The sequence below is a fragment of the Triticum aestivum genome, chromosome 3B, assembly GCF_018294505.1.
Source record: "Triticum aestivum cultivar Chinese Spring chromosome 3B, IWGSC CS RefSeq v2.1, whole genome shotgun sequence".
Lineage (NCBI taxonomy): Eukaryota > Viridiplantae > Streptophyta > Magnoliopsida > Poales > Poaceae > Triticum > Triticum aestivum.
Window position 1 is genome coordinate 208158618 of NC_057801.1, and position 24820 is coordinate 208183437.

The 24820-nt window shown below is 52.6% G+C and overlaps 1 long non-coding RNA gene across 2 annotated transcripts; it reads left to right on the top strand.

Moving 5' to 3' along the window:
• Positions 1–16006: 16006 nt before the first annotated feature.
• Positions 16007–20157, top strand: LOC123069384 (uncharacterized). 2 transcript variants are annotated; one of them, XR_006432499.1, is made up of 3 exons: positions 16007–16371; positions 16533–16678; positions 17475–20157. It is a non-coding gene; the product is annotated as an uncharacterized lncRNA (long non-coding RNA). The 2 variants fall into 2 exon arrangements; XR_006432498.1 differs by lacking the exon at positions 16007–16371 and having other exon boundaries at positions 16383–16678.
• The last annotated feature ends 4663 nt before the right edge of the window (positions 20158–24820 follow it).

Below are 24820 nucleotides of genomic sequence, written 5' to 3' on the forward strand. Positions count from 1 at the left end.
TCATCAAGAGTGCTGCACAGTGTTCGGCTTGTCCGCGGGACCCGCCAGTCGGCGGGCCCCAGAAGTCGGCAGGAAGGACGGCAGCGTGAGAGATAGACGTCTGGGGGCCACGCCCAGTCAGATTACCGTTGTACCCCCGGGGGATAGGACTATATAAACCCCCCGGGGCACCCATGCAAAGGGTTTGGCCTTTGATAGAGTTAGACACTTAGACAGGGGAGGAGAGAGCCAGCCTAGCTCCTTCCTGCCTCCCGATACAGCTCCAGGAGCACCCTTGTAACCTTTTCACCATAGTGACCATGCGGAGACCCCGCAGAGCAGTAGTAGGCGTGTTATCTCCCCGAAGAGCCCCGAAGCTGGGTAAGATTCGCCGGCGTGCATGTCTGCGCCTCATCCCGTTTCTAGGCACCGGCGACGTTCTACTCGCCCCCACCATGATAAGCCATCCGTTGGCATATGTCGCACCCAACCCCCGACATTTGGCGCCCACCGTGGGGCGAGGTGCACCGTCGTCCGGAGATCTGTTCTGGACGGGAACCCTTTTCCTCCCTGGCGAGCGCAGCCAGCCAGGCTCGACAGATGGAGTCTGCATCGACACACTGCGCGGCGCCGAAGCCGCCTGCGCTGCGAGCGGCCTCGCCGAACTTATCGGCGAGGTGCGCCTATCCGACGAGCCTGCATCCGACGCAGGCACGGGTGGCCCCGAGAACCTTCTTGCGGGCCTCCTCGACCAACTCCACGTCGCCGGCGAGCCAGCCGTAGACTTGGAGTCCGTAGGCTTCTCCGACCCGATGCTGGTCGACTCCGACGTCGTATCGCTTGATATCTTCCCCACCAACGTGGTGGTCTATGACGAGCCGCTTCCGTACGAGGAGAGTGGCGGAAGCGCCGTCATGGAGGTGGTCGTCATCAGCCACGGCGAGCACTCCGGCGACGGAGCCCAGGACCCGCTGCCAGCGGTCCTGCAAGACCTAACCGCGCCCATTCCAGAGGACGCGGACGCCGAGACGCTGGAAGAACACCGCCTTCAGATCATCGAATGCGCCAAGAAGTTGGCAAGCATGAGGCACTTGTCAGAAGCTTACCAGCGCGAGATGGATCGCGCCGTAGGCGGCTCGCCGGCTCCAACTGGGCCGAGCCGTCTGGGTGCGGTCCGGCAGCGTGGCGCAGCCATCGCTAACTTGCTCGGGGCGAAACGCCCCGTGTACGCCACCCCAGCGGAGAATATCCGCGCCGCCCAAATGAAGACTGACGAGCTGAAGAACTTTGAGGGCGAAGAGCGCCGTGTGATGACGGAGTGAGTCCAGCAGCTCCTTGATGCGGTTGCTGCGCAAAACGCGGCCGGCGGCCGTGCAGATGCGCTGCAGCAGCCAAACGACGACTCACCTCCCTGCCGAGATCAAGGCGCGACCTCCCGGACGCCGACTGGCGGAGTCCGCGGAAGGATAGAGAAAGAGCCGGCTGCTAGTCACAGCCGGACTCGTATCACCATCGAGCGCGACCAAGACGGCCGCCCAAGAGCAGTAGAACGGCGGGACGATTATCTGCCTCCCCCGCCCAGAAGAGAACAGCGAGTTTCTCCGCCACCTGTTGAGCATCCGACTCTCGAAGGTCGCCTTCGCCGCCGAGAGGGAGTCGGAGAGAATGACGCCCGCCATCGGATCGACCGACTCCACCGGTCCCTGGCGCTGGAAGAAGAAGATGAGTTGGGTCCGCCTTGCTTCGGGCCCCGCATCAGAGACGAGCCCTTCCCCAAAGGGTTCACGCTCCCCCGAGACACGCCCAAGTACACCGGCTCCGTGAAGCCGGAGGACTGGCTGATAGACTACTCCACAGCCGTCAACATAGCAAACGGCAACAAGCGGGTTGCCGTGAAGTATGTTCCTCTCATGCTCCAGGGCACGGCCCGGACATGGCTGAACAGCCTGAAGCCCCGCAGCATCAACCGCTGGGTCGACTTCACCGAAGCCTTCATCCGCAACTTCACTAGCACGTACAAGCAACCTCCCAAGCCACGCCAGCTCTCCTTGTGCGTGCAGGGCCCTGAAGAATCAACGCGCGACTACCTGACATGCTGGGGCGAACTTCAAAACTCCTGCGAGGGCGTGCACGAGGTGCAGGCTATCGAGTACTTCACCGCCGGGTGCCGAGAGGGCACCCTCCTCAAGCACAAGCTCCTCTGCGACGAGCCAGAAACCCTCGACGAACTGCTAGTCATAGCGGATAAGTACGCCACGGCTGACTCTTCTATGAAGACGGAGATTCAAGTCAACGCGGCTGGCAAGGTGACTCCCCAGGCTCCCAGAACCCCAGCTGGAGATGCCAGTCGGCGACAGCAGCAAAACGACAACAAGCGCAAGGCCCCACAGCCGACTTCCAGCAGTCGGCAGGTCGCAGCAGTAGAAGATCAGCAGCCGGAGGGGCAGCCTCTGGCAAAGCGGCAGAAAGGCGGCAAGTCCAATTGGTTGCCGGCTTTCTCCTATGAGCAGACTTTGGATGGTCCTTGCAAGCTCCACAGCGGCGCGAAGCCGTCGAACCACACCACCAGAAAGTGCCACTGGCTCGCTAGAATCGCCAAGGGAGACGGCCTCACTCCTCCGCCGCCCCAGCAGCCGGCGGCTTGGCCAGTCGGCGCAGTACAAAACGAGTTCCCAGAAGAGCATGGAGCCTACGTAATATTCACCAGTGTGGCAGATGACCAGCGCAGCAGGCGCCAACAGCAGCAAGAAGTAAATGCAATAGCAACGGATGCTCCAGAGTTCATCCATTGGTCCGAGAGGCCTATCAGTTGGAGTCGGGCGGATCACCCAGAGGTGATGCCGAAACCAGGCTCCTACGCCCTGGTCCTAGGCGCGACCTTGGCCACTGATAGGCGGGCTGCCCGTTTCTCGCGGGTCCTGATAGACGGAGGCAGCAGCATAAACATCCTGTACAAAGACACCATGGAGAAGCTCGGAATCAGGCGAAGCAGTTGCAGAGCAGCCGCACTGTGTTCCATGGAATTGTACCCGGCCTCTCCTGTTCACCGATCGGCAAGATTATGATAGACGTCCTCTTCGGAGACAAAGATCACCTCTGCCGAGAGCCGGTCTGGTTCGAGGTGGTGGACTTAGAGAGCCCGTACCACGCCCTGCTTGGACGGCCTGCCTTGGCCAAGTTCATGGCGGTTCCACACTACGCCTACCTCAAGATGAAGATGCCGAGTTCCAAGGGAATCCTGACCATTGCCGGCGACTACAAGAAATCATCCGCTTGCGCGGCCGAGAGCAGTCGGCTGGCCGAGTCCTTGGTGATCGCAGCCGAGAAACGGCTCCTTGACCGGGTCGTGGCGATGGCCGGAAAGCAGCCAGAGATGTCGCCCGACCCCAAGGAGTCGGAGGCAGAAGGATCATTCAAGCCGGCTAAAGAAACCAAGAAGATACCCTTGGATCCATAGCACCCAGAGAGATACGCTGTCGTAGGCACAGGCCTTGACAGCAAATAGGAAGGCGAGCTCGTCGATTTCCTCCGTGAGAATTGGGACATCTTCGCATGGTCTCCCAAGGACATGCCGGGTGTACCGACGGAATTCGCCGAGCACAAGCTACACGTCAGGCCAGATATGAAGCCCGTCAGGCAGCCCTTGCGCCGCCTGTCAGAAGAGAAAAGAAGAGTTGTTGGAGAAGAGATAGCCCGGCTCTTGGCAGCCGGCTTCATCATGGAAGTGTTTTTTCCAGAGTGGCTAGCAAACCCGGTGTTGGTACTGATGAAAAACAAGCAGTGGCGGATGTGCATCGACTACACAAGCCTCAATAAAGCCTGCCCAAAGGACTCGTTTGCTCTGCCAAGGATTGATCAGGTGATAGACTCCACAGCCGGATGCAAGCTACTGAGTTTCCTAGACGCATACTCAGGATATCACCAGATCAAGCTGAATCCTGCAGACAGACTGAAGACCGCATTCATCACGCCGTTTGGAGCCTTCTGTTACCTGACTATGACGTTCGGCTTAAGGAATGCCGGCGCCACCTTTCAGCATTGCATGCAGAAGTGCCTCCTCAAGCAACTCGGCCGAAACGCCCACGTTTATGTGGATGATGTGGTGGTGAAGACGGAAAAGCGTGGGACGCTGCTGGAAGACCTCAAAGAGACCTTTGAAATCTGCGCCAATTCCGGATCAAGCTCAACACCGAGAAGTGCGTTTTCGGAGTCCCAGACGGCCAGCTCCTTGGCTTCCTGGTCTCCGAACGCGGCATAGAGTGCAACCCCATGAAGATCAAGGCCATTGAGAGAACGGAGGTACCTAGCCGACTGTTGGATGTGCAGAAGTTCACCGGCTGCTTGGCATCCATCAGCCGATTTATCAGTCGGCTGGGCGAGAAAGCTCTGCGCTTGTATCAACTAATGAAGAAGGCCACCTTTTTTGAGTGGAACCACAAGGCGGATGAGGCATTTCTCCAACTGAAGAAGATGTTGGCTACTCCCCCTGTGTTGGCGGCTCCGAGTCCCAAAGAGCCCATGCTCTTGTACATCGCCACCACCAGCCGAGTAGTCAGCACAGTCATCGTAGTCGAGCGCAAGGAGGAAGGCAAGGCGCTCCCAGTCCAGAGACCGGTATATTACCTGAGCGAGGTACTGTCGACCTCCAAGCAAAACTACCCTCACTATCAGAAGATGTGTTACGGCGTGCATTTTGCCGCCAAGAAGCTGAAGCCCTACTTTCAAGAGCATCCAATCACTGTGGTTTGCACTGCTCCACTCGCCGAGATCATTGGAAGCCGAGACGCCTCCGGCCGAGTGGCCAAGTGGGCTATAGATCTAGCCCCTTACACCATCTACTACCAGCCCCGCACCGCCATCGAGTCGTAGGCGCTGGCCGACTTCCTCGTCGACTGGGCCGAGTGCCAGTACCTGCCGCCGGTGCCCGACTCTACTCATTGGCGGATACACTTCGACGGCTCCAAGATGGGCACCGGCCTTGGAGCCAGTGTCGTCCTCACCTCCCCCAAGGGCAACAAGCTCAAATACGTGCTGCAAGTCCACTTCGCCGCCTCCAACAGCGTCGCCGAATCTGAAGTGCTCATCCACGGGCTCCGGCTTGCCAAAGAACTCGGCATTCGCCGGATCCTGTGCTATGGCGACTCCGACTTGGTGGTTTAGCAATCATCCGGCGACTGGGATGCCAAAGACGCAAACATGGCAAGCTACCGCTTCCTGGTGCAGCAACTCAGCGGATATTTCGAGGGGTGCGAATTCCTTCACGTGCCAAGAAATGACAATGATCAAGCAGATACCTTGGCACGAGTCGGCTCCACTCGCCAAGCGATACCTTCTGGCGTCGCCCTTCAGCGCCTCCTCAAGCCGTCTATCAAGCCTTCACCAGAATCAGACTCCATCTTCGTGTCGGCTGCGCCAGAAATAGTCGGATCCGACTCCAAGGCCCCAGCAGGCGACCTCAAGAAAGCCACAGTTAAAGCCAGCCCGGGGACTGCGCCAGTCGGCCCGGGGACTTCAGAGCCCGGCCCAGGGACTGCGCCAGTCGGCGCGGGGACTTCAGAGCCCGGCCCGGGGACTGCGCCAGTCGGCCCGGGGACTTCAGAGCCCGGCCCGGGGACTACGCCAGTCGGCTCGGGAACTGCCCCAGTCGGCCCAGAGATTCCCTCAATCCAGCAAACGGCGGCCGACTCCAACCCGCCGCCTCCCAGCCCAGCCACCCTGGTCCAAGTCGCTGTGGTAGCAGTTGAAGAGATAGCAGCACCTTCATGGGCGCAGCCCATCCTAAAATTCCTAGTGAATAAAGAATTGCCAACAGATGAGATCCTGGCTCGGCAAGTGCAGCGCTGAGCGGCATCATACACCATAGTCAATAGAGAGCTTGTCAGGCGCAGTGTCACTGGTGTCTACTAGCGCCGCGTAGAATCAGAGCAAGGCCAAGCAATCCTCAGAGACATCCATCAGGGCGAGTGCGGCCACCATGCGGCTTCAAGGGCACTCGTGGCCAAAGCCTTTCCGCACGGTTTCTTTTGGCCGACTGCCCTGGAAGAAGCTAAAGAGCTAGTCCAAAAATGCAAGGGGTGCCAGATGTTCCGCTCCAAGCCCCTTCAGCCGGCTTCCGCGCTGAAGACAATCCCCATTGCCTGGCCCTTCGCAGTTTGGGGCCTGGACATGGTAGGACCATTCAAGACGGCCCGAGGCGGCCTAACTCATTTGCTTGTTGCGGTGGACAAGTTCACCAAGTGGGTGGAAGAAAAGCCCATCAAAAAATGAAATAGACCTACAACAGTAACCTTCATTGCCGACATCACGGTGCGGTACGGCATACCGCACAGCATCATCACCGACAACGGCACCAACTTCGCCAAAGGCGCCTTGGCTCGTTTCTGCGCGACGCAGGGCATCCGACTGGACTTAGCGTCCGATGCCCATCCGCAGTCAAACGGCCAAGTGGAACGAACCAACGGCCTCATCCTGTCCGGCATCAAGCCTCGATTGGTCGAACCACTCGACCGTTCGGCCGGCTGTTGGGTCGAGGAGTTGCCTGCCGTCCTCTGGAGTCTGCGCACGACCCCAAACAAGTCAACCGGCTTCACGCCTTTCTTCCTCGTCTACGGTGCCGAAGCCGTCATCCCGACGGATATAGAGTTCGACTCTCCATGAGTCTCCATGTACACCGAGGAGGAGGCCGAAGAAGCACGCCAAGACGGCGTCGATCCGCTGGAAGAGGGCCGACTGTTGGCACTCAGTCGGTCCGGCATCTACCAGCAGAGTCTGCGCAGATACTATAATCGCAAGGTCAAGCCAAGATCGTTCCAAGAGGGCGACCTTGTGCTCCTGCTGATTCAGAGAACAACCGGCCAGCACAAGTTGTCGGCGCCTTGGGAAGGTCCCTTCATCATCAGCAAGGTGTTAGGGAACGACGCCTACTATCTGATCGATGCTCAGAAGCCTCGAGCGCGCAAGAGAGACGCCTCCCGCAAAGAAACAGAGCGCCCATGGAACGCGAATCTTCTTCGAAGATTTTACAGTTGATGCAGTATGTATCGCACTACCCTCTTTGTATTAAAGTACTAAGACCTTAGGCCCCCGGGACGAGCTCGGGGACTGCCTTTTTGATTATCTGTATGATAAGAACCACGCTTCCGAATATGCTGTTCCTTTTTATCATACTGTCTGGCACCGGGTCCGACTAGTCGGCCCGGGGACTCGTCGTCTTGCGCTATGAAATGCTCCCTGCGGTCAGACAAGTAATGTGTTGCGCTCAAAGCCGTCTCCTGTCAAAAGCCGCAGCTCGCAGAGCGACTGTCGGTAGGCAGGGGACAAGCAAGAACGAGCGCACACATGAAAAATGGCTAAGGACCTAAAAGCTACGCATAGCCCAAGCCGGCTACCAGCCTCCCCCCACCGAGCCGACTCATGAGTAGCCGGCTCGCCGCCTTAATTTTATCAAAAGACAGCCGACTCTCGGATAGTCGGCCTGTCGCTTTCTAGCCGGCTTGCTGAAGACACTCTAAGTGACTAAGTTATTGCCTTCCTGAAGTAGCCAAGCACTTGACCCAGCGGCAGTCCGCAGAGTGGCTGCCGAGCCGGCAAGGCGGCAACTAAAGAAAGGCGGCAAAGGAAAAAGTCTGAGGAGCAATAAGCAAGGAAAGGCGGAAATTAGATAAAATATTTACATAGGCCCTCGGCCGAATCACCGAATAAGAATTAAGGATACACCCAGTGGGTGGAATTGTTCGAATCTAACAAGTCTTGCAAAAAAGTTAAAAAAGACAGATAAACAGAAGCAATCTAGGAGGCGGCCTCCGGGGCCGGAGGATTGGAGGTGACGGCGGTGTCGGATGCCGGGGCAGTCGGCTGGGCGGTCTCAGCTTGGTCGCCTCCGGCGGCAGACGCTATGTCCCTGTGCGGCTCGTTGCTGGAGGCGCGGTCGGACTGAGGCTGGCTGCATGCTTCGTCTTCTGGCGCCTCCTCCTCGCCTCCGTCCTCCGACTCGTCCTCCTCCTCGGCGCTGGAGTCAATCACCTCCGCCGAGTCCTCCTCGTACTCCGGGTTCATCCCGAACCAGTCCGGCGGTGCCTCCTCACCGCCTTCAGTCCGTTCGGGCACGAAGACGCTGGTGTCCGTGTACTCGGCGGTGGCCGCCGCGCGCTCGACAAGGGCGCCTTCTGCGGCCTCCAGCTCGGCCTGGGCCTCTGACCGGAATGCGGCCAGATGGTCCAGCTCCAGCCCCGGATACCACCCCTTGACGAACTCCAAGGCTCGGCGTGCTCCGGCCCGAGCCGAGGAGCCCTTCCAAGCCTCAAAGCGGCCGGCGGGGACTTCCAGCCAGTCGGCAGTCCGACTGGCGGTGCGAAGAGCCGGCACGTCCGGCCACAGGGGGGCACCCACTTGGGCACCGGCACGCTGAAGACGGCGCAGCTGACGGTGAGCAGGACGAAGACGAGCCCCGATGCTCAGAAGCTGCTCGTCAATGGTTCGGGGGGCGTTGGCGGCAATCACTTCACCCTTCGCCCTTCGCTCCTCCCGAGCCGCCTCGATGGCCAGAGGGACGGCTTGCGAATGGCCGGGAAAAAGTCTGCCAAGGCAGAAAAGAAGATAGTCAGAAAATCAGAAATCAGCCCGACACGGGGACGGAAGACCAAAGAAGAGAAAAAGACTTACCATCGACGATGTCCTCGAGCTCGTGGTAGCCGGAGGTCAGCATCGCCTCCCGGTCGGTCCAGGCGGAGCGTTCGACCTCGAACTCGGCCATGAGGGTATCCTCCCGCAACTTGGCGTCGCCCTGCGCCTTCCGGAGCAACTCTTTGGCGAGCCTGTCGCACTCCTCCTCCTTGGCACGACGAGCAGTGTTGGCCTCGCCCAGCTGCTCCTGGAGGGCGGCATTGGCGCCTGAAGAACAAAGAAGAACACGAGAAAATCATCAGTAAGATAGATCGCTGGGGAGATCCGGCCCGACTGCTCAGCAGTCGGCCCGAATCTCGGGGATTACAGCCCGCAGGCGCTAGCGCGCCCCCGCGGAGAAGAAGGAAGATAGATCGCCGGGGAGATCCGGCCCGACTGGTCAGCAGTCGGCCCGAATCTCAGGGACTACAGCCCGCGGGTGCGCCAGCGCCCCCGCGAAGAAGGAAGAAATAACTCACCTCGGCTTTCCATCAGGTCGGCGGTCCGCTTCTTCAGCTCCTCAACGTCGCGGTTGAAGACAGTGGCGCGGAGATTATGATATTCCTGCAAAAAGCCAACAAAGGCAAAAGTTAGTACTCGGAGCTCACTAGAGGGAGTTCCGAACCGCCTGCTCAGCAGCCGGCCCCGAACTCGGGGACTACACCCAGTGGGTGTGCAGGCGCGCCCCCATAGAGAAAGACAGAAATTGAACAAGAGAAAGGAAGCTTACTCGGACAGATGTCCTCACGGCCAGATGCGCTCTGGTGCTGACCTGGAGGGCGTCGCTTTCCGCACACAGCTTTGCCTGGATGTCCAGGAGGGCCTGGTTCAGCGGGCCGGTGCCGCCTCCGCACAACCAGCCGGTGGGCGCGGCACTGGAGGCCTCGACGTCCAGACTCGCCGAGCTGGTCGTGCCAGTCTCCCGAGCTCGCGGCGCCGAGATCATTCTCTCAAGCTGGCGGACTTGAAGAAGCAGCTGTGCGTCAGCATCATCCGTGGTCGACGGATCCTGCGGGCCCACCGGCTGCTTGCCGTGTAGCCTCCCAGACGGTGGCGGAGGCAGCGGAGGCGGCGGAGGCGGCGCGTAGGTGCCCGAGCCTGAAGCGTCACCGCCCTCCTCCATAAGAGGGTTCGCGGTTCCGACCTCTCCGGTCTGCCCGGTGAACTCAGGAGCCGGCGGCGCCGACGACAACGGAGGGACGAGCATCGCCGATCAGCGACGCGCGACCTCCTCAGCGTGATGCTTCGTCGCGGCGGCAGTCTCGGCCTCCTCCAGCCTCCTCTGGGCGTTGGCGGCCGCCTTGTCAGCCTCCGCCTTCTCCAGGCGGTCGGCCTCCTCCTCATCGCGCTTCTCCCGCGCGTTTTGTTCCGTCGCCTCCCGAAGGTCGGCGGCGGGATCGATCCGCCGGGTGTTGGCGGATGTCTCTACCGACCCCATGACAGAGGGGACGGCGGCTCTCTCAAGGGAGAGGGGAGCACTGGAGAATATCGGAGGGAAAAAATCAAGGAAGACTCGGATAAGATCCAGCAAAGAAAATGAAAGAGTAGGAGGACTTACGAGGAAACTAGCGGCGGCCTTCTCACTTCCTTTCGGAAGCGGTTGGCCTTTGCGGCCGCTTCCTCCCGCTTGGTCGCGGCGGCCGCCCCCTTGAACTTCTTCTGCTTGCCGCCTGGCGCGCTCGGCCCGGCGTGGCGCTTCTTTGCACCGACTTGGCCGGAGGAGCCGACCCTCGGTTGGCGGCGCGGGACGACTTCCACGTCGACGTCGTCTTCGGGCCAGTCGGCGAAGGTAGCCGACGGCCTAAGGCCGCCGTCTGACCCCTCTCCGCCGCCTTCGGCGTCGGCCTCCAGCGCTGCCGCCCCCAAGTCGGGGTCGTCGATGTCGCTGTCCTCGTGATCTGGGACATAATCGCGGGGCTCTCTCATGACGCCGGCCGCGGGCGCTGTGAGGGGATTCTGCCCAGAAGAAACCAACAAAAATGATTATAAGACGGAGTCGGCTGCAAAGAAGATCAAGCTACAGAAGGGTGCGACTTACCATTGGAGGGGGGTTGTCGCGCGAGTACGGCTCCTTGCCGAACTGCCAGTTCTCCGTGAACTCGCAGTGCGCGATGTGGTTCACCAAGTTCGCCACCTCCCCACGGGGCATCTCCTTGGTGCACAGACGGCTCGGATCGTGGCGGCCGCTCATCTGACAGATGAGGTGAGGCCGGCCCTGGAGCGGGAGGACTCGGCGCGCCACAAAGGCGGCCAGAAGATCGGAGGCAACGAGCCCCTCCGACTGCAGCAGAACCCGAAGTCGCGCCACGGAGCCGGCTCCAGAGGGCGAAAGCGACTTGGACCGGTGGGACCAGCTGGCAAGCCTGCCAGTCAGGGGCTCGGGGTCGAAGGGCGGCAGATTAACCCAGTCGCCGTCGGTGGAGATGTTCTTCATGTAGAAGTAAGATTTCGACCACATCTTCACCGACTTCACCAACGGGATGGGAGGGAAAGGATTGTCGGTCGTCAAGCGCCGCACCGCGATGTAGGTGCTGCACTGAGCCGGCATGCCGGCGGCCTGAGTACCGAGCTTCCAAGAGAAGAACTCCCCCCATAGCTCAAGGGTGGGGAGAACGCCGAGGTAGCCTTCGCACAGAGTGGCAAAGGCGGAAAGAAGCACCACCGCGTTTGGGGTGAGGTGGTGCGGCTGAAGCTTGTGGAACTCCAGAAACGAGCGGAAGAACCCGCTCGCCGGCAGCCCCAGCCCGCGCATTAGGTGCGAGCGGAAGATGACCCGTTCGCCCTCCTCCGGCGCGGGCCGGAGCTCTCCCGCCGGCGCGGGACGGGCGTGCACCAGGTCCGCGCTCGGGAGACGGTGGGTCCGGCGGAGAAAGTCGATGTGCTCCGCCTCCACGTCGGAACCGTCCCACACGCCGGAGCGCGAGGCGGGGGGCGCGGCGGAGGAAGAGCTCATTGTCGACGAAGAATACGCTCTGGCTCGCGGCGGAGGAAGAAGGGAAGGCAGGAGAGCGGGGGAGAGGGTGTGCGTACAGTGCCGCCCCACTCCTCCCCGCCTATTTATAGCCCTGCGGGCTGAGGAGCCGAGGGGGCGGGCGTGGGATTAACTGCGCCCGGGGCCCCACGCCGCCCATGATTTATCCCCACGAAGTTATTGCGCGCAGTAACAACGTGGGGATGCCAACCGTCCGCAGCCGCAGCAGATCCGCCCGGAAGCCGAGGCGTGCTAGTGGCGGGCCCCACCTAGCGGCCCGTCCCATCGCGCGCGTGGGTGGGCAGACTGATCTCCCCACGTGGAGCCACGCGATAGGACCGTCTCGATAGCGGCAGGGAAGCGTATCTGATACGCCGCCTGTTTTCCCGTCGCAACTTACGAATAATGGCCCCTCGCTGAACGAGTCCGACTTCGGTGAGTCGGCCTGAAGAAACGGCGGCCGAGTCTCAGAGTCGGCGCTGGGAAGATTGAAACTATTGAAGCCCCACGAGGCAGCACCCGCCGGGCTTCACCAGCTTCGGGGACTACTGTCAGAGTAATGGGCCACGGGTAGGCCGACCCGGGACCCAGGATCTTTCAAGACATTGGGGCAGGCCGCGCCCCTCTGGCCGAGTCCAAGCCGGCAACCTTCGGAGAGGCCGAGTCTCAGAGCGCGATCCCCCGTGAAGCCGAGTCCCAGTGAAGCAAGCCGACTCCCGGCTTGCGACCTCCAAAAGTGCCGACTATGGGAGTCGGCCCGCGACCTTTCACGAAGACCGATGTAGGGCACGGCCCCGACGTGGCCGTCCCTTCCTGCCTACGAGGGGTTGGCATGGCTACAGTGAGCCATATCGTCGGGAAATCTCCGGCGAGGCGCGGCACTGTTGCCATGCCTCCCCTGACCTCAGCCACAGTGCATGATGCACTGTGCCCACGACGCCGGCCTGTACGGCCTGAAGATCGCAGGGCCACCTGTCAGTGAGAGAATCAAAGACGGCCAGAGCGCCAAAAGACGGCCCTGTGGGAGTCGGCCTCCTCGGAGTCGGCCGCCTCCCCACCAGGGCCCCACAAGCCATAAACCGGATTGGATGGGGAGTGGTGACAGTGATCACCTGACAGACGGCGGCACTGTTGCCACGACCCCATGACCAAGCATGCGTCATCAAGAGTGCTGCACAGTGTTCGGCTTGTCCGCGGGACCCGCTAGTCGGCGGGCCCCAGAAGCCGGCAGGAAGGACGGCGGCGTGAGAGACAGACGGCTGGGGGCCATGCCTAGTCAGATTACCGTTGTACCCCGGGGGGTAGGACTATATAAACCCCCCGGGGCACCCATGCAAAGGGTTCGGCCTTTGATAGAGTTAGACACTTAGACAGGGGAGGAGAGAGCCAGCCTAGCTCCCTCCAGCCTCCCGATACAGCTCCAGGAGCACCCTTGTAACCTTTTCGCCATAGTGACCATGCGCAGACCCCGCAGAGCAGCAGTAGGGGTGTTATCTCCCCGGAGAGCCCCGAAGCTGGGTAAGATTCGCCGGCGTGCATGTCTACGCCTCATCCCGTTTCCAGGCACCGGCGACGTTCTACTCGCCCCCACCATGATAAGCCATCCGTTGGCATATGTCGCACCCAACCCCCGACACCCCCGGACAAAGGGGTGGAGTGGGAAGCCCAGTCTGTGGAGGAAATGGGGAAGGAATACCACCCTCTCATGGGGCCCGGGGGTGGGGATTAGCTGCCCCTTGTCGGGGAGCCGGTGCGCGATATCGCTGGACAAATATCCAGCGATGCGCAGCTTCTTGATGTGCCCCTCCCTGACGGAGGAGGCCATCCACTTTCCTCCCGCTCCGGACATCGCTGGAGAGGGTTGAGGTGAGATGTGCGGACTTGGGCACTGGAGCTCGAGTGCGCGGAGATGGATAAGCAAAGGAGGAAGAAGGCGTACGTAAAAAGGTGGATCCTTATCCCCTTATATATGGGCGGACGAAACTATGCGTCCCCACCGGCCTGATAAAACTCGCTTATCTCCCAGCGACGCATTCAATGGTGCGGTTGGGTTACCCACGTCCATATTGATGAGAATCCCGGAATAAGGGGACACGATCTCTGCTTCGACAAGATGTGCCAAGGAAACCGCTTTGCTAAACGCGCTTAGGTGGTACAATAAAAACGATTCGAGTAAAATCTTGGTTGTGGTGTGACGTCACGCTGCAAAATACGTCAGCAGATTGAACTTGTGTAAATATTATTCTCTCTACGGTGGTATGTGGAAATTATTTTGCAGAGCCGGACACTATCCTGGTGTTCACAATCTTCTATGAATTATTCGGAGGAGGAACCCGCCTTGCAATGCCGAAGACAATATGCGCGCCGGACCCATCGTCATTGAAGCCTGGTTCAGGGGCTACTGAGGGAGTCCTGGACTAGGGGGTGACCGGATAGCCGAACTATCATCAGCGTCCAGACTCCAAGACTATGAAGATGCAAGATTGAAGACTCCCTCCCGTGTCCGGATGGGACTTTCCTTGGCATGGAAGGCAAGCTTGGCAATACGGATATGTAGATCTCCTACCATTGTAACCGACTCTGTGTAACCCTAGCCCTGTCCGATGTCTATATAAACCGGAGGGTTTTAGTCCATAGGACGAACAACAATCATACCATAGGCTAGCTTCTAGGGTTTAGCCTCCTTGATCTCGTGGTAGATCCACTCTTGTACTACCGATATCATCAATATCAATCAAGCAGGAGTAGGGTTTTACCTCCATCGAGAGGGCCCGAACCTGGGTAAAAACATCATGTCCCTTGTCTCCTGTTACCATCCGCCTAGACGCACAGTTCGGGACCCCCTACCCGAGATCCGCCGGTTTTGACACCGACAATGTGTTTTGCCCATCCAGGCGGAAGTTATGTGCACAAAAGAGGAGAATGACTCGATGTGGCGTTAGGATTGAGGGTAATTAACTACGTATGGAGACATAGAGACCTTGAACGTGCATGTGTGAGAGGTATACATGTATACGTGGGATGTGTGTGTGTGCACGCGCACATGATCGAGATAAAAGAAAGAATACATAAGTCCTAAGATCAATGACATGGGAGAGACGGATCGGTATGACAATATGCATGCATGTGAGAATGCAGGGAAGAAGGCCCGACAATTGAGCATGTGTTTTTGTCATTAAGAGATAGTGGCATGGGCTGGAGCATGCATCTATGGCGAGCAGAGGGGGTGAGGCGCAGCGATTGTGCAAAATAGATCAACCTATAAATGCATATGTATGGATAGACATATATAGTGTGCGTGATAGGAAGCAGACTCCGTGCGAGAAAGAAATGTTGAAGGATAAACTACAGATAGATACAGAGATGGAGATGCTAGCTAGAGAGACATCCCTTAGTTTGGGTGGCGGACATGACCGTCGGGTGGTTGAAAGGGTGAAGTTATATATGTGTGTGAGAGGGCACTTGACTGCATGCATGTAGAGAGAAACATATGTAGTGTGTGTGATAGGAATCAAGAGTGAGGGCGAGAAAGAAGGTTAATGGAGAAACAGATAAATAGAAAGATAAAGATGCTAGCTAGAGTGCACTAGAGATAGGAGTCGAGTGGATCAGAAGGCTGGGTTATGTGTGTGGGTGTGAGAGAGATAGAGAGAGGGTGCATGTGAGTCACATACAAACAAATATCAGAGACAAATGAGATCCAGAGAGACAGAGTTTTGTGTCTGCGAGAGAGAAAGATATTTCACAACGAGAGTGATGGCTAGAGAGACATATGAGGGAATGCAAGATATCTCTAGGGAGAGAGCGTGTGTTTGAGCGACATACAAGAGAACAATGGAGAAATATGAGACCCTGGGAGACAGAGTTTGTGTTTGTGTGTGAGAAAGAGATATTGAAGAGGAAGAGTCATAGGTTCTCATATCTAAGGAGTGAGAGACATCTCTATATGAGGGGTGTGCGAGTGGCACACATGGGAATAGTTGAGAGAAATGAGACCCGGGAGACAAAGTTTTGTGTTTGTGTGAGAGAATGAGATTCCACATGGAGAATCATAGCTAGAGACACATAGCAGGGAGCGAGATATACTTAGAGAGAGATAGAGTGATGAAGGTCAATGGAGAGAGTACCGTCAGTGTGTTATGAAGATAAAAGATCATTGTCGACATACAGGTAGCACGAGAGATTCCTGAGAGACGATGAACGCGTATAGGTCCAGAGAGATAGTCCTATATAAGCATGAGTGATAGCTATATGAGACGAATATCTCTACTATTAAAGGAGAATCGAACGTCGTGATGGTTTGACCTCGATCCCCGCCCTCCCCTTCGCACGATCGCAGGCAGTAGTAAAAAAAAGTACCCTCGTGACCTGGTTCCACCTCCCCTCACAGCCTTCCAAATAAAAAAAACAAGACCCACGTCCCGTCTCCCAGTCTCCCCCACCTCTCTCTCCCGATCCATCCTCTCTCTCGATCTCGCGAGAAAAATCGCCACCTCGCCTCCGCCACTTCAACAACCGTCGCTTCCATAGACTACGTCGACAGCGTCTTAGGAGGTTGACCCCTGCGGGGAAGTTGGCGGGAGCTCGCGGCCGACCAGATCCAGTGCAGCGCCGCCGATGTCTAGGTGGAAGATGAGCGCGAGCTTCCGGGGTCAGCATACCGCCGGGGAGGAGAGCAGACGGATGAGAGGGAGGCTCTCCAAGGAGGAAGCCGACCAGCTTGTCACCAGGGGAAGCCGACCAGCATATATATAGGCATGGTTGTTGTTCACAGAGATCGTTAGTTTTGATTTATTTATTTCTAATTGGTTTTTGCCCCATAGCGTCTCCTTCTTCTGCTAATAGCTAGCCATGGTCTCGATCTATTGGTGGTTCGTGATGGATGACTATCCTTTGTTTTTCTTGATTGGATTTGGTGTAGGGGTGGACTATCTTTGAGATCCTGCGGTACATGTCGGAGCATAACTGGTCGGTGTACGAGGAGGCCCTCAAGGCCAATCCGGTTCTTGGCAAGATGATGATCATCAGCGTCGTCTACTCCTTCGGCGACTGGATAGCCCAGCCCAGGTGCCAATCCAATCCAATTCCCCTTGCTGACTGACTGTTTTACTTTTACATCCCCTTTCTGCTGCTTCAATAGCTAATTCGGTTCATTCTTGTTTGTGTTGTTCCTGCTTGTTTTATTTGTTGATGTTTACAGTAGAAACTGAATTAATAGGAGCGAGCTTGCTCTACCTTTTGGTATTGCTGTACGCAATGAAGCTGACAGGAGCAAGGCCGTCCTCCTGCTATTGGAAATTTCGCTGATTCATGTCATGATTAGCCAGATTTTTCGTTGCATATAGTTCAGTAAAACGATGGATTTGAACCAGCGCACTATGGATCGCTGATGAAGTTCAAGAAACTACAAATAGAAAATGATTAGTACAAAATGAGGCCCGAGCTGTCCTGCTAATGTGCAGGCCGGATAATAATTAATCGTGCACTTGAAGTAGCATGTTCTTCCGACATATATATCTACATGTCCATGTCTTCTTATATAATCAACTAATTAGTGTACCTACTACTCTAGCACTTCCAAGCAAAATAACAATGATAAGGACAGGTACTCTGCTAGCTAAACTGAAGTAAAATAAGATAAAGATTGATGCCTCATGTGCAATCAACAGAAGTGACAAAGTATTATCTTTTAAAAATTATATAAGCCTGAGTTGTTGTGACAACCAAACATTGTACATTACCAAGATATTTTTTACTAAACCAAACTGAAATTAAGAAATAGAGTAAGGTGCTAATACTTCCATTGCACAAATCTGTAGGTTTGCTCATTAATTACATGCACTGATGATGTTTGTGGTACCAGGGTGCTCGAGCGCGACGACACGCCTACTGAGTTCCTAGCGCTCGCGAACGCCGAAGTTGGACGCGCCCATGCATGCATTTTAGATCCGAGGACGGCATCGTGAACGTACGCACTTAGTTGCTCCCTCAGCAGCAGTTGATCCACCTGGGGTTCTACGTGAGTTCCTCCGTCCCCTGGCAGCGAGGCAGCAGGTCCCCGTCCCCCCTCTCCGTCTCCGGCATGTTGATCCCGGTGGCGTCACAGCGGTGGCATGTGTGGTGTCATGTCATAATAAGGTAGCATCTGTTCTTTCCCCACCCTAATTTTTGTGGTCAGCGTCCGGAGCCCAACCTACCAATCGTTGTCCCCAAACCTCACTGACTTCTTATGTGGGTGCTCTTTCTTCCCCCTCTCTCGTTTCACTTGACGCTGATAGCTGATTGCTAGAATCCTCGGTTGTGCTCTTGTCTTCTAAATTTGGCATGGTATGCATTTGCTTGAGATGAGGGTATGGGATGGAGGTGGCAATAATTTCGAGGTTGTGGTTTATTAGGCTTATAATTTCGACATGATTAATGATATGAACCGTATGTTCTGTTTTCCATAATATTGGTTTTTTCTATGCAATATGAGGCTATGTTTCGAGTTATTATTATCTATTGCCTTGCATTCGATGGCTGTACAGTAACATGCTCTCTGAGAAAAGGTTATGTTTCATGTTATTATTATCTATTGCCTTGCATTCGATGGCAAATTGACAACCGATGTCATATCTTTGCCCACTCATGATGCCGATAAATAGTTCAAAAAAATTAGAAAGACGTATATATTTCTCTGTGCTAGCTACGTATGTTTATAATGGTTTATTTTCACCAAAATTTTGCTGCACTTTGATAGTAGACTATGTGATAATTTGTAACAGAGTTCAGAGAAACTGGGCAACACACAGTTCCAAAAGTGTGCACTACACATGGAAGAAAACACTGTAGTATTAGCTGTTGTAATCTATGAAATTTTGTACTGCGTGAGTGAGGTTAAGAATGGCTAACTGATTGAACTTGTTCACAACATTAACAGTAATCATGATGAACTTAGTATTCCTGACTTTCTATTTCATGTTGTTTTCTACTGTAGTCCTATTTGCAGGTTTTTACAGAGGAATTAGTTTAGGTCTTACTGGTTCACTTGCTACATCTGAAACGTATTTTGTTGTTATTGTTACTGAATCAACTAAGACATGGCTGGAGCACACTAATCCTAATCTAAGAGGCCATTTCTCTCACTTATTTGCTGGAGGAGTTAAGAGAGAAAATATTTTTTATGACTATTGTGTTTTCTTTCCGGAAAATCTGCATGACGCGTCGTAAAATTTATACTGGTTCTCAGCATGTTACTAGGATCTAGCTGCACAAATGGATTTTTGTATGTCCTGCTTGCATTGTTGAGGAAATTGTTAACTGGTAGTTGTTCGGTTGGCTGGTGAGTAGGGGATTAATCGGCTAATCGGCAAGTTAATCGGCCATTTAATCAACTAATCGGACGATTTATCGGTTTTAAGGCTACTCGGTGACCCTACGAGTAGGGATTAATCGGCAAGTTAACTGGTTAATCGGATGAATTCTTGAACAGGGCCTGCATGGAGTTCTCAAAAAGTTATTCCTTGTCATTTTGTAGTGCCACCAATACATTGGGTCTTTGTATATTAAAACCTTTCCGGTCTCTGTTTTGGCTCATGTAATACTTACCGATACGATTTACTTGTTCATCAGAATAATGTGTTGATTCCTTGACACATCATAAGCTTTTTTTCAAGCTCATTCCAGGAGATACACTTGCATCTTTTATCTATGTGATGTGCCTTGTGAAGTTCTGAAACAAGGAATGCATGACCAAGGCTCCAACAAATCATCAACACTAAATGCTACAGAAGGAAATGATCTGTGCCATCTGTTTTATCTAGAGAGATCATGGTGTGAAGGGACTCAATATAGGGTACTGGTACTGAGTGCTTGTTGCTATAACATATTTCTTCTGTTTTCTTATAGAGAAATAAATGAGTTCTTTCGGCCCAACAAAAGAAAACATATAGTATCTTCAAGGAAGCAGCATTTTGAGTCAACAAATTTTTCCCCCATGCCAAAATGGAATCCATGGTAGTCTAGCATACTCGAATACCGTGATACAAGTAGGAGTATCAAATACAAGAAATTTCTTTTTTATGCGCACATTCTTGGAAGCATGAGTGTATGTTCATGGAGAAAACATGGTCAATTTTTGTGTAAAAAACTGATAATGTTCAATACATGTTTAGCATGGGCAGCCAGACTTCTGTTTGCTCCGCCAAACAAAACCTGGTAACAATGGGTTGGAAAGTGGACAAAGAGGAAAAGAGAACTGAGAAGAAGTGCCAAATGGTCTGCTTGGAGTTAGGGGAATTCAAAGTGCATTTGTGGTTATTGTTTCTGCATTATGCTTGTATTCACAAATTGTTCGGCAAAAATGGAAGCAACTGTGTAATGGTCAAAGCATATCATCAAGGACAAATAGCTAATCAGAATTACTTCTGTTTTTATTTGCATATGATGCCAATAGCTTTACTTGAAACACATCTTGAAGTTGAAGTGACATCTTGTTGTTTTGGGGTATTATGTGACTATTTTTTGTACAATGTGAAAGAAACTTAAATTACATGAGGCGAATGTATGTATAGGGGAAGCAAGTGTAAGGTGATGTTTTTGAAATGCAGTGATAATTGCATGGCACTGATTCTTGAAGTTACAATGATGTTTTAATCAATGTCTCAATATACATGTTTGTTGAGCCTATAACTCTTCATAAAATAATTGAAATTAATGCAGCTTGTGCAAAAATAACAGGTTGGTCATGTTTCTACATATTTCTATTTGCATTTCGTTCACTGGTGATTATTATTTTTGTAGAGAATGCATATCTCATTATTATTAATGTTGAAATGGTAACGAAGATTCAGATATGCATACATGATTTTCCGGATGATTTTTTGTAGCCTGCACCAGGAGTGCCCAAGAGCAAATAGGTTGGGGTAAAAGATAATATTTGTTTGACCACACTCATAACCTGCATGTGACATACGTGATGTAACTTAGTGATAATTTGACAAATGTCTCTTTGTGTAAGTTTGTTATATATCCCATGGCAACGCACTGGCATTCGACTAGTCTGGATTAATGGGGATTCAAATATTTAAACTGGAGATCACGACATCGATAATATCAGAACGCAAATTGGTGTATCAAACATGCAGATTCATTTGAATTTGGGCACACATGTAATGTTATATAGTTTATCAATATTGGTGATCCATAGATTCTTCAGTTACAAACAATGCATGGTTTATATGCAATTAATGTCTAAACGGGATTGCACTATATGTTGCATGTGTGAAACACATTATACATGTTTGAGAAGTTAAAAAAACCCGCATGAAATACACATTAATTGGAGACAGTTAGCGAGGAATGCATACATTGGATTTCTACGTAAAGTGGTTTCAAATATTTGAAAATACAAATTGATGGATACAACCTTATGAATCTGAGATCATGCCATTTGTAAACCATCTTTATGTATAAATGGTGTTGTGCTTTTGAAAGTATATATGTAAAAAAATGATGTATATAGAATGTAATTCCAATTGAAAATGGATCCCGCCCAAAAAAATAGTAGAATACAAACGGGATTCAAATTGAGTTGGCACGGTAAACATCGCAGTAACCGCCCGAAAACAAAATCTGCGAGATGGAAATCACTACTGCCTATCCCTGCCGCGCAAAGCCTATCTGCTGGATTTCTATAGGTTTCAATAGGGGTAGGTTTGTAATTTCACCCAAACGTGACGTAACCGCCTCTCACCCGGATTCATACACGGTGGGCACCAAAACACAGTGTGCCCTTGGCCGAAATCGACTCCCTCCCCGATTCATATTCATACACGGTGGGCGCCAAAAACAAACTCTCGTCGGCAAATATTCGGTGTATGCGAGATTACCGTCCTATCCCCAACCGACTAATGTTGCTGTGATGTAGTAGAAATTTGAAACGGGGGCTAAGTTTGTAAATTTCCTCGCATTTGAGACAAGCGCGCCCTGAATACATGGTTCCCCCCTTCCTCTCTACCTCCCTTTTCCCCATTCGTACTCTGTGGCGCCAAAACACCCTCTCCACCCACCCTCCTTCGTCTGCCGCCGTCCGCCACCCCATCCACCACCATCCTCCTCCACCATGCCGGAGCTGATACCCCGACGCCGCCGTCCATTATAATAGATCGACCTCTCTCATCCACGCCTTCGGACCGGGATCCTTGCATCCCGTCCTCTCGCTTCATCCCCGCCATTATGCACCTTGCCGGCGCCGCTCCTACGACCGTCTCGTCCACTGCGCCCCGGCACCACCGTCTACCCTCCTAGATCTTCTTCCACGCTGCTGACAGCCATCGCTACCGCAACACCGTCAAATTCTCACCAGATGCATACACGGCACCGCACCAGAGGCGGTACTCTTCCGTATCTGCTCAACTTATTTATCACAGCAAGAAAATAGATCGCCACTTCTTTACTTTGATTTCTTGTCTTGGTTGCGAAGTTGCATTTGTCCGGTTTGCACCTCCAGATCTGCCATGGCATGCTCAACACTATACTCCCAATGCTTATGGTTTTCCCCTTTTATATTCCACACTAGTTAAATCACAGTAGACTGAATTTCAAAATTGGGTTAGTCGATTTTTCAGAGCTCGCCGGAGTTCGCCGGTGCGATCCAAGGGGCTCGGGTGGTTGTGGGGCCTCGCTGAATGAAGAAAACTCGACGCGGGTGGGGGGTGGGGGTGGCAGAGGAACAGAGACGGTGGGGGCCGATGGTCCTGCCGGCGACCCGTGCGGTGTTCTGTATGGGAAGAATCAGAGACGAGGAAGAAGAAGGGTTAGGAGACGTAGGATCTTCATCCAGCCGCCTGAAATGGTCGAGAGACAGCTGGGAGATGCATTCTTAATGCGCTCTGGTTCATCATGTGTGGGCACTGCGCAACCAACATTTCATTATCCAAAATCTGCTTGCTCTTGTTTACCATGTTCGATAGTGCTGGCCTGTACGTGATCGATAGGCTTTCAATTATTGTGGTAATACAACACCGTATTTTCAAGCCAGTTCCACTTTCCCGATTTATATATCGTGGTTATGGTGTACCCCTGTTATGTACACTATGATCTACCTAGTTGTTGTGTGCTCTTGTTATCATGGTTTGGCAATAAACTATCTATACAGTATATTATGAACCTATCATCTGCCAGCTATCCTTACTTTTGGAGCCTATTTTTTGTGTACTTGTGCCAGATTATATAAATGCACGCACGATATTACAGCACACATGAGCTCTCTCATCAGAATCCAGTGATAGCACATAAGTGTTTACAGGGGCGCCCCTATATTAGAATATCATCTGCATTACAAAGATAATCTCACAACTATTTATGTTTTCATGGTTCTCAGATATTATACGCAATTACAGTGAATATCAGAATCCGCACATCAGAAGAATATTGTGGAACACTATAATGACTTACAAAATTAGCACCAAGGCATTGAGTGCCATTTTGGAAGCAATGAAACTCGTACGCTCCCAACGTGTTGATTATTGTTTATAATATCATTCTAATGACTATTCTAACCTCGAGGAGTCAAAGGCAGATGGCCTGTCCTGTTCACCCATCAAGGTGCCTGTTCTAATTTGGCAAGGTTTTATTGATTGCATGTATCTTGCATTTCTTCTACTTTATTGCACCACCATCTGCTTAGTTTACTCATCATATAACTCGAGATGCTATGCCCATCCATTATCAATACATATTCCATCAGTCGTCATACCATGTTTTTCCACTCAAATGTTGTTCTTGTGCATCAGACATCAAAAAGGTAGAGGGTGATTGCCGAACCTGAAGGAGCACCAGCAAAGTCCTTGAAAAACGTGGTGGTGCCGGAGAAATCAGATAGCGCCCCACTTATATTGACCAACTCCAGCAGACTGTACCCATACTTCACTGGCCACACCACTAGCCCCACCACACAGTACCTACACTCCAGCAAAAGGTATACCGATTTCATTTGCCATAGCACCAGCCGTACCACAAAAAAATCCCACTCCAGCAAAAAGTACAACAAGTCCACCGGCCGAAGACCTATCCCAACTGCAGAGACGGCCAATTCCTGCAGATTGGAACCCCATTCCATTTATTCCCAGTTTAAAAGACAATGCTTTCAATGTTGTTAGGGTCTACGTGCATATATTACCATCATGGGAAGATTATAGTGAAGACAAACACCATTTTCACATCTTCCTGTCCAATTTACGTGTAAGTGCTATTATTCATGGTTATTATTTTCCTATTTTCTGCTGATCGAACACATCAATGATTTACATTAAATTGTTGTAACTGGGTGGGGTCAATCGGATAGTCATGATGAGCAAAGCTTGCTTGTGCTTTTCAAGGAAGCATTGCAGTAGTATCGGTGTTACCTGAGGAAATCACACTTTGATGGCAAGTCTATAAACGAATTTCCAGTGAAGTCTCTTGTGCTAAATTTAGAAGACATTGAATGGAAAAACCTTGTTATGCACTGGTCTTGTTCCCAGGATGAGGTACTGTCTATGAAATCACATGAGAATTTGAACTTCTACTTTTCCGCATGTGCCTTACGGATCTTTTTTGTAGGAAATCAGCTCGAAGAAGAATTCTGGTTTGAAAAGAATGACAGGATATTGCAAATATGCTGCCCGCTGCTTTGCTCTTGTTAGTACCTGTTGTCCTGTATCACTGTACTTGCATACATACCTGGTTCATTATGTGACAGCAGTATGCATGATAGCTTGCTTATCAATTGTTCGCTCCAAATTATCTGATCTGTATGAATGGTTACATTAGTGTAGAATATATCCAATGTCAATGAATTTTTTTAGCTCTACATTGTTCTTGTAAGTACATGCTGTCATTTATCAGTGTACTTATAGTGATAGGTAGTTGTTCATGTACCATCACTCTGCAGCTTATTTTGCTTTGCCCTCCATTTTCTACACATCAGATCTATATTTACTCTTACCATAAGGTTGGTACTGAAGAAGTTTAGCTGTGCATTACTCTTGGCTGTGCCTTTTGCCTATGTCGCTGCAAATACATTTATAGCTACTTGGTTATGTAGCATCACTCTTCATCTTATATTAAATATTCTCCATTTTTTCGTATATTATCACATCTATATTTACTCTTAACAAAATGTAGAATAAAGGCAATGCTTATGAAGAACATTCTATGCTAAACTTCTTGAATTGCCCCCCCATCAGC